This window comes from Macaca nemestrina, chromosome 4 (assembly GCF_043159975.1).
Source record: "Macaca nemestrina isolate mMacNem1 chromosome 4, mMacNem.hap1, whole genome shotgun sequence".
Taxonomy (NCBI): domain Eukaryota; kingdom Metazoa; phylum Chordata; class Mammalia; order Primates; family Cercopithecidae; genus Macaca; species Macaca nemestrina.
In genome coordinates, this window is record NC_092128.1 from 73,425,093 (window position 1) to 73,435,830 (window position 10,738).

General features: G+C 34.2%; 1 pseudogene; it reads left to right on the forward strand.

The window, feature by feature from the left end:
* The first annotated feature begins 292 nt into the window (after window positions 1-292).
* LOC105475907 (NADH dehydrogenase [ubiquinone] 1 alpha subcomplex assembly factor 4 pseudogene) lies at window positions 293-870 on the forward strand (annotated as a pseudogene).
* Window positions 871-10,738: the final 9,868 nt, after the last annotated feature.

Below are 10,738 nucleotides of genomic sequence, written 5' to 3' on the forward strand. Positions count from 1 at the left end.
GAGAGAAAATCCCATTATTTCAAATTAGTTGTTTCCCAAAAATTAAATAATGGGTGAATGGTTAATCTTAGAATACACAAGATGGTATGTTCCAAGGATTAGTCGTTTTTTTCAGCTTTGCTATTTTTAGAGTGGCTTAAATTAAGGTATTGAATATAATTCTTACAAATGATGGCACAATATTAAAAGACCAGTTAATTTCATAAAATATTTTAAGAATTCTCAGCTTCGCTGGAGGTTTCCTGCGCCAGTGTTCCCTCATGTGGCGTGAATCTGAGGGCATCGTGTTGAGATGGCGACTGGGGTGACTCGCGGGATCAGGAATTTCAACCTAGAGAACCCAGCGGAACGGGAAATCAGCAAGATGAAGCCCTCTTCGCCTCCCAGTCACCCCTCTACCAACAGCCTCCTGCAAGAGCAGATTAGTCTCTATCCAGAAATTAAGGGAGAGATTGCTCGTAAAGATGACAGATGTTCTCATTTCTAAAACATATGTATGTTGATTGCAAAGATGCTGTGTCTTCCGTGCAGGTAAAAGCTGCTGAAAAACGTCAAGAGCCAAAGGAATTCAGATTGCCCAAAAGCCATCACTTTGACATAATAAACATTAAGAGCATTCCCAAAGGCAAAATTTCCATTATAGAAGCATTGACATTTCTCAATAATCATACACTTTATCAAGAAACATGGACTGCTGAGAAAATAGCGCAAGAATACCATTTAGAACGGAGAGATGTGAATTCCCTTCTTAAATAATTTAGTTACTTTTGAACTCAAAATCTTCCCTCCTGAAGACAAGAAATCTATACAATCAGAATGAAGAAAATCACAAAAAATTCCTATGTGTACTCCTCATCCCTCATCCTGTATATTTTCTCATTTTTTGCATGTTAAATTATGTTAACTACCAAGTGTTTAATGCTCTCATTGTGAAAGAATACTCTTAACATTTATTGAACTCCCTGACTTTTCAAGATTGCCATAGGATATATTTTGTTTTCTTTTCATTTGGTTTGGGCATATTTCATATGTACATGTCAGCATGACTAATCAGCACATCTGTACCTTTATTATAAGTAAAAGAATTAATTTGTTATTTTAGATACATCATACCAACTTTTAAATGGATCATATGACCTCTTGGGAAATGTCCTGAATCCCTCATTTAACTTTTACTTTCCAAGTTAGGTGTTTAGTTCATTCTTCATATATGATAGTGAAAATAAAAGCTTTCCTGATTCTTAAGACCAACATTTTCTTGTTAGGGAAAGAAACTCAATGGAAACGTAGACTAACAGTATTTCCCAAATAAATAAAGGCCCACAGGAGAAAACAATGAATCAATGGAATCAATTAAAATTACTACTCCAGGGAATAAGAAGTACTGAGGATTTATTTTATTTTGAATTGGTTTTAAGTATGGAATAATTGTCTTTACAGTTATAAAAGATAATTAGTGGTATTTGCAAAATGTTGGAAACTTCTGCTTTGACAAACAAATAGGTAAGTCCCATGGCCTTCAGAGAGGCAGGCAGCAGTAGAAATTTTCGAAAAAGTAACATTTTTCTGGATTTAACATGGAAATAGAAAAATTTAAAGAATAATTTAAAAACCATGGTAAATGAAATTTAGTGATTATATGTAGTTTCAGATGTTAATGCTAGTTGAGGGAAGAGAGGAAAAATAGTAAGTAGAAGCAGAGAACAGGATCATTGGAAGGGACCTGAGAAATTGCTGCTTCATCCATTTTAGCAAACTTATTAGCACGGCATGTATCTTGAGTGAGAGTGTGCGAGTTTAGCTCTGCCTAATACATTACTACTTGTGGGATCTTTGGGAGACTATAACCTCTTTGAGACTGAATTTCTTCAAAATGAGAATAATGCTAACTTACTTAAATTTAAGGGTTATGATGAAGAGAAATGAAATAGTAAAGGACTACAAAAGACCAAACAAATATGAATTATTATTATTATTATTTTTGCAGTGGAGAAACAAGCACCTGGGGAGAATATATGACATAAGGTTTCTGTGGTTTATGACCTAGCCAGGCCCAGAACTTAGTTTTTCAAATCCTACTAGTGTGTTTTTTTCTGTTGTGCCAAAAAACAGCACACCTCAGAGAAGGGAAAAGGTGTGAATTGTGATATATTGGGGTTGTCAGTTCTTCTGAGGGAAGATGGGCATCGCTACTTCCCAGAGATGCCCCTGAAAATGATAGAGAAGATACTGAGGAATTCAACATGATGACAGAATGAGGCTTTTGTAGTAATGCTGGGAACAGAAAAACAGACAAAGTGGAAAATTTGTAAGCATGTCTTTGAATGTAGATTTGTTATGTGAACAAACTACCTAATTTTTAGTTCAATACAATAATTGTTTTAAGAAAACATGAAATAACTTCTCAATATAAAATGTGTTTTAAAACTCTTGTAAATCAGTCAAAACTTTATTCCTTTTATCATAATAGTCACTAATTGAGTCACTAATACTAGAACACTCTATTTCTGAGCCATCTTCTCTACTCATATGTGCACTGTATGGTTAGGCAGCTGTTATGTGGTGTCACATGATAAAATAAAGGACTTCTTCCCACACCATTAAAAAAAAAAAGAATTCTCAGTTTCACAAGAGACTTCTGATAGACTAATTAAGAAATTATCTCAAATGTATTATTGAACAAAATAATTATCATAAGTGTTACCCCAAAGACTCTAACCATTAGGTATAGATTCACTTTTCTGAATGTTGAAAGATTAATTGTATTAACAAATGAAAAAATCATTTATTTTATTTTATTTCTGAAGAGGGAGCACTCTCTCCTTTGGCATTTCTTTTTTGCTCCCTAGTCAGATTTAACTTGAAGTCGAATTAATTCAAATAAATGAAAATAGCTAAATGTTATACAATTAAAGCATAAGGGAAGATAGCATGAACAATGGAGACATGATGGATTTGTCAGTGGCACTTTTTTTTTTTTTTTTTCCTTTGGAGACAGAGTCTCACCCTGTCATCTAGGTTGGAGTGAAGTGGAACCATCATAGATCACTACAGCCTGGAACTCCTGGGCTAAAGCAATCCTCCTGCCTCAGCCTCCTGAGTAGCTGGGACCACAGGCATGCACCACCATGCCGGCTGATTTTGTCTATTTTTTTATAGATACGGGGCCTCACTTTGTTGCCCAGGAGTTTGCCTGGTCTCAAACTCCTGGACTCAAGTGATCCTTCCACGTTCGCCTCCCAAAATGCTGAGATTATAGGCATGAGCCACCAGGCCTAGCCAGTGAAATTATTTTAAAGGCTATTAGAAAATACAAATTTAAAAATTGGTAGAAACGAAGAAAGACTTTCTTGGCTAAATTTAAATGAATCTATATACTATGGAAAAGGATGTGATGGAATGATTTAAAGGTAAAATGTACCATTTAATTACACACATTTGGAACTGGAACTTTCTAACACCCTACCACCTCTGTAGTTATGTAAATTTGCTATGGTGCCTAAAACAGTTTGAATCAATACAGGTGAACAGCATCTACTTTTTTATTTGCCTATCTATTTATATTCTCTCTCATCCATTTGACATAAACTTATTTAGTATGTGCCTTATGTCATGCTAATCCTTCTTGGTTTCAATTAACTTCAAGAGTTTATTGGTACTCACCTAATTTACCCTGGAGATAATGATATAACAAGCAAAACATTTTATTTTCTCTTGCTTAGCTGAGTGAATGTAGTCCCCCTGTATTAGACACTAGGCGAGAGACAAAGAACGGTAAAACACAAACTTGCCCTTCATTCGCTGAGAGTCACTGGAGAAAGTAACATGTTAATAGTATCATAAGAGTAATAACAGAAGTATGTATAAAAATCAGTGTTCTTATAGAATAAGGGTTCATTTGCTCTAAACAAGACCAGGAAAGAATTAATCTGAGCTGGACTTTTTTTCTTTTTTAGTTTTAGTTTATTGACAAACAATAATTGTACATATTTATGGGGTGAAATGTGATGCTTTAATAAATATATACATTGTGGAATGAGCAAATCAAGCAAATTAACATCTCTATCACCTCCTATACCTATTGTTTCTTTGTGGTGAGAACACCTAAATCCATTTTTAGCAATTTTAAATATATAATATGTTGTTATTAACTATAGTCATCTTGCTGTACAATAGATTACCAGAACTCATTCTTGGTGACTAGCTCAAGCTTTGTACCTTTTGACCAACATTTCCCATTTCCCCACCCATTCCCCATGCTCAGTCTCTGGTAATCACCATTCTACTCTCTATTTCTACAAGTTCAAATTTTTATATATTTTTACTTTTACTTTTTTCATTTTTACTTTTTGTGGGTACATAGTAGGTATATGTATTTATATGATAATGGGTACATGAGATGTTTTGATATAAGCATGCAAGGCATAATAATCACATCATGGAGAATGGGGTATCTATCCCTTCAAGCATTTATCCTTGGAATTACAAACAATCCAATTATACTCTTCCAGTTCTTTTTAAATGTACAGTTAAGTTATTATTGACTGTGGTCACCCTGTTGTGCTATCAAATTCTAAGTCTAATTCATTCTTTTTATTATTTTTGCACCGATTAGCCATCCCCTCGTGCCCCCTACTTCTCCCATCCTTCCCAACTTTTAGTAACCATCGAGTTCAATTTTTTAGATTCTACATATAAGTGAGATCATGCTCCAAAGCATCATTAACAGGAACTGACAGCCAACTGAATCTCGAAAGGCCTATGTGAGTGTGACAGACAAAATTTCAAGAAGGTGTAGGATGAGAAAATGCATAGAAACATGGAAATAAATTGGTTTATTCAGTGAGAGAGAAAAACATAAGAAAAGAGTGGCAAGAATAGAGCCCTGGGAATCACCAGTATCTCAGGGAACTAAGCAAATGGAGAAAGAGGAGGCAGAGAATCAGAAAACCAGGATAGAGCCATGTTTCTGAAGCCAAGGAAAGAGAAAATGGTCAGAATGAAGTAGACAATATCTCAATGCTGGGGAAATGGCAAATAAGATAAGCTTAAAAATTATCTGTTATGCACAGCATTAGCAGATCAGCAGGGTTTTTCCAAGAGCCATTTTAGGAGAGTAAAGAGCGCCAAGTTGCTAACTTCATTTCCTGTTTTTAAAGAAAACTGAAGATAAAGATAAGACATCCACCATTAGAAATTTACTCACGTTCTATTTAGGGACATAAAATATAAGTGCATTTATTATATGAGTCAGCCCTGTGCTACGACATAGTTAGCATTATGCAGTGGTAGCTATAAATAGAAAGGATAAGTTTTGACGGAGGCTGGCAGAGGGGTAGGAACAATATGGGGCTCTCTATAGATAAGAGACCCCAAGACTGAGAGAGGGACACTGTGGGAACTGTATGAAGGAGTATAATATGAACTTTACAATTTCACTAAGTGTAATTAAGTCCAATCTTTATAAATGAAAGCACTTGGGGAATTACTCTGTTTCGAGGATGACACTCTATCACCTCTAAACAGGGAGAATACTTTTCCATCAGGGCAGTTCCATGAAAGTTGAAACAACTGACATGACAGAAAAGAGAAAATTTGCAAAATCAAGGATGTTGAGAATATTTCGATGCATTTAAGTATTTAGCATTCTGTGAGGTTGGTTTTTTTTTTAACATTACTTTCTCCATAGAAATCTAAAAATTAAATACTTCAGTGAGATGTCATTCTACCATATTATTCGCAAATATGTAATGTAGTCAATTATTTTCTGGATATCAGCAGAAATTACTGGTCCTGAGAGTGATTCTCCTTTATTTAAACCTCGTCTTAAGTATGTTTCTAATAAGATGGATGTTGTTGTCAAGGAAACCATTGTATTCTCACTCTTTTATCCACTGCATCCCTACTCAGGTCCCTGCATTCTTTGACTTCCACAACAGAAATAAGTGTGGACACACACGTTATTTTCTATAATTTAAAAGACCAATAAAAGTTGTATATTTAGCTGTCATAGGACAACACAAACCACTGTCTAGCAAATGTAATTTGTTGTCCGCCCCCCCCAAAAAAAACCTCTTAAAGCATGAGTTTCTGAGAGAAACAAATGATGGTAAAAGGGTACTTCTTTGAAGGAAAAGTTTGGGAAAACAACATTTTATGCTATTTAAAATTCATGCTAACAAACAAAAATCAATAGCTTGACAGACTCAAAGTTCAAATCAACAGGAGAGGGGATTTAAGTTACATCTATCTACATTTAGGACATTTGGCAATTTAGCATCTGTGTTTCCAATAAACGTCAATAAAATTCCTTTTCCAAATTAAAAAGCAAGATTAGGAAAGAAAAGAGACTCTGGACTGAACTATAAACTCTGGCACACGTTTCTAAGAAATGGGGAATTAATAAAGCATTCTTAAAATTTAATGAAATATTATATTTAATAGGGAAAAGTGCACTGACTCAAATATCAAGCAGTCTCTTTTCCTGAATTCAATTCACACATAGAAACTAAATAATACGACACTGTGTATTAAGGAAAAATCACGTGAAATACTTTGAAAAGGTGCATTGCCCGATGTATACATTTTTTACACCGTTTATCTACATTTCTTCCTTCCATTAGCAAACAGGACAGCATATATAAACATAAAGATATATTAATATGTTCTGATCACCATCAGTGCAGGTAACTAACAAGTATCTGTCCTTGGACAAAAAATGACTCTGATTATACATCAAAGATAACTGAAGATCTGTTCATCTAACAGTAGATCTCTCAATTGTTTGTATTCCACTCCTGGTGAAAGGTGAGATTTACCTAAACAGAAATAACCATAAAAGCTGAACTTGGTCTATTCTTCCTAATGTTCTTTGCTTCCTTTAACACTTTCTGCAGTCACCACTGGAGCTGTATAGCAGCAAATCAAATTGAATGGACTATATACAAAAAAAAAAAAAATTCAGCAGATCGGAAATTTATACAGAATGCTCCACTTCTACTTTGTAATATTACTCATTGCTCTTTCAACTTGGTTTCACCTTGATTTCCACTTTTCATCCCATGTCCATAGAAAAGTAACATAATTTGAGTGTTTACCCTGCCTCTTATGGTACATTCCTAAGAAACACTGCATTGGCTCCTTGTGTGTGGACAATGGGTACCTCAATCCACAGGAACTCAGACCTGATATTTCCAGCACAAACAACATTATTTAGTAGGTTAATTCCAGTCCCAGATGAGTACGCAACCCAGGAATGGAATGGTTTTAATTTGTAAGAGGAAAATATCAAACAGGCTATAACTCTTTTCCATTCAGTTTCCGGGACTCACTGCCACCAATCTGAGTCAATTTTGGTTATTTTGATAACTAGTCTTGCATGAGCTGTTCAGTCTTAAAAGTTTTGGCATGGGCCTGTAGAAGTTTTCTTATTTTAAGAGAGAAGTGTTTGTATCAGCATAAGCATCCTGCAGATATCAACTATAAACTCTGGACCAAACAGAAAAAAAAATCACTAATTTTGACTTTTCTTCCCAGGTCAGGTCATTAAACCCTGTGGGAATCAGACTACAGAGTCTGTGGCAGTCATTATAACTGGAAAGTAAGGGACAAACCCCCAAATGAGAAAGCCACAAGAGGAAAGCACAAAAACATAAAGTGGAAACCTCAACCATGTGCATAGGAGAGATTGCAGGAAGCCCTCTGTAAATACCAGTTGAAAGTCTGAAAGAAATGAGTGGATATTTTAACTCCTGCCCTCCACAGAGGAGACAAAAGTGGAGACTGAGGCCAGCTAAGTTGTCTTTCTGTTAGAACAAAATCAACATTTTGTTCAGAAGGAAATAACCTGAGGTCTCTATAGTGTATCATACACATTACTAACATTAAAAAGATGGATAATGCCAAGGCTTGGTGAGAATGTTGTGCAGCTAGAACTCTCATATGCTGATAAATGGATTATAAAGTGAAGCAACCACTTTGGAGAACAGTTTTGTAGTTTCCTAAAATGTTGAACATACAACTACCATATGACTCAGACACTCCCTTGCTACGTATTTACAGAAGGGAAAAATATATATGTGTACATAAAAAATTTGTAAAAAAATGTCCATAGAAATTTTACTGTAATAACCCCCAAATCAGAAATGTTCCAAATGTCTGTCAACAGGTGAATGGATAAATTGTGGCAAATCCATAAAATACAATAAAAAGAGAGTGATCAGCCAGGCACGGTGGCTCACGCCAGTAATATCATCACTTTGGGAGGCCGAGGCGGGAAGATCACAAGATCAGGAGATCAAGACCATCCTGGCTAACATGGTGAAACCCCATCTCTACTAAAAATACAAAAATTTAGCAAGGCATAGTGGTGGGCGCCTGTAATCCCAGCTACTCGGGAGGCTAAGGCAGGAGAATGGCGTGAACCTGGGAGGCGGAGGTTGCAGTGAACTGAGATTGTGCCACTGCACTCCAGCCTGGGCGACAGAGCGAGACTCCATCTGAAAAAAAGAAAAAAAGAGAGAGTGATCTGTTTATACACACAAAAACATAGATGAACATCAAGATGAAAATGCTGAGTGAAAAAAGATAAAGAATAATATACAGTATGATTTTATGATTTTATATATACATATATACACACACACTCACATATACATTTCATATATTTCTCGATAATACAAAATAACCCATAGTGGGGGAAAAAAAGCAGATTTGTAATTCCTTGGGGAAGCAGAGCAGTGGATGGATGGATAGACTGATAGATTACAAAGAATCATACAGAAGGAAAACTTAAAGGTAGTAAATATGATGAGTAGATATTATCTTGATTGTGGTGATACTTTCATACATGTGTATATGTATATATTTGAATACTATAAATATATGCAGTTTATTGAATGTCAGTTACACTTCAATAAAGTTATAAGTGATTACTATAAACATAATTAAAAAATAATAAATATAAGGACTGAAATTAATTAAGTATAAAACAGAGAAATAATGGAAAAATTTAAAAAGCCAAAAATTAATTTCTTGAAAATATTTATAAAATGTCTAAATCTATAGGAAGTTTGATTTTAAAAGAAAGAGAACAAACACAAATAACCATTATCAGGAATAACAAAGGAGATTCTGCAGGCACTCTAAGGATAAGTAAGAAAATATTATAAACAGTTTTATGCCAATAAATTTGACCTTTTATATGAAATAGAACATTTTTAAACACCATTTACCAAAACTCATTCAAGAAGGAATAACCAAAAAACGTCTCAACAAAACATAGGAGATGGTCATTACCATCTAGGAGTATGAAAAGATTTTTTAGTCTGGAAACAGAAAATTTTAAAAAAAGAAAAAAATGATAAATTAAACATAATTTACAATAAAACTTATACTTATCAAAAGACATTATTAAGAAAATGAGTAGTCAAGCCACAGACTGGGAGAAAATACTTGCATAACATATATCTGACAACGGATTTATATCCAGGATATATTTTAAAACTCCTGCAACTCAATAGTAGAAAGACCAACAACTTAATTTAAAAGGGAAAAAGATTTGAACAAGCATTTCACATAAGATATAAAAATGGCCCAAAAGCCCTTGGAAAATTGCTAAATGACATTGATCATTAGGGAAATGCCAATTAAAAGCATAGTGAGATAGTGCTACTAGAATGACCAAAATTAAAAAGACTAACAACTTTAAGTGTTGGCAAAAATGTAATCAAAACGTTTTTATGATGCTGAGAGTATAAAAAATAAAGCCATGTTGGAGTACTGTTTGGCAGTTTTTGAAATAATTTTAAATATTCACCTATAACCCAATAATTTTCCTCCCAAGGTTTCCCAAAAGAAATACAATCTACACTTTAAATACTTGCACAGATTATTCACAGCAGATTTATTCAAAATAGCCAAACACAGGAAATAATGTAAATGTCCATCAACAAGGGAGCAGAAAAATAAATTGTAGAGTATTCATGTGATGGAATAGTACTCAACAATGAAAAAGGACTCATATACACTATCTCACAGATATTATGTCAAGTAAAAGAAGCTGGACACAAAAGAATGCATACTGTATGGCTCCATTTCGTGAAGCTCTAGAAAAAGGAAACTAGAGGGGGAAGTATCACATAACTGGTATCCTAGGGAGGGTGTAATTGTATGATAAGGTCTAGAAAATAACATTTTTAGATAATAAAAATATTTTTTGTTATCGTGATAGAAGTATGAATTACATGATTCAACTGATTTATCAAAACTTATATTATGCTCTATAGAGTTATGCATTTCATTTTATGTAAACCTTACCTCAAGAAAACTGGAAACAAAAATAAAAGAAGTGAATAAATACAAGAGTAGGTCTTACGTGGTGAAGACAATAAATATACATCTGTGAATGATTAAAACTGTCATGATGCTATGCAATGGATACCTATAGCTTAGGATAAACTATTCAGTGACCACACCACCCATAGATTTACTGTGCCACTTCTCAATCTGGACAGAAGTGAAAATGATGCAATATGAACAATGTAATTGATTCAAAACATGCTTCCTAGAAAGACACAAATTTTGTAGATGTGAAGAGTTTGAAGAATTGTTTCATGAGATATAAGTAGAAAAAAATCTTTGCAAGCATCTATATAAACTTATTCACCCTGTATCATTTTAAATAAGAGAATAATTCAAATATTTCTAGAAAGGGTACGGCTGTGTGCTGCAATTATCC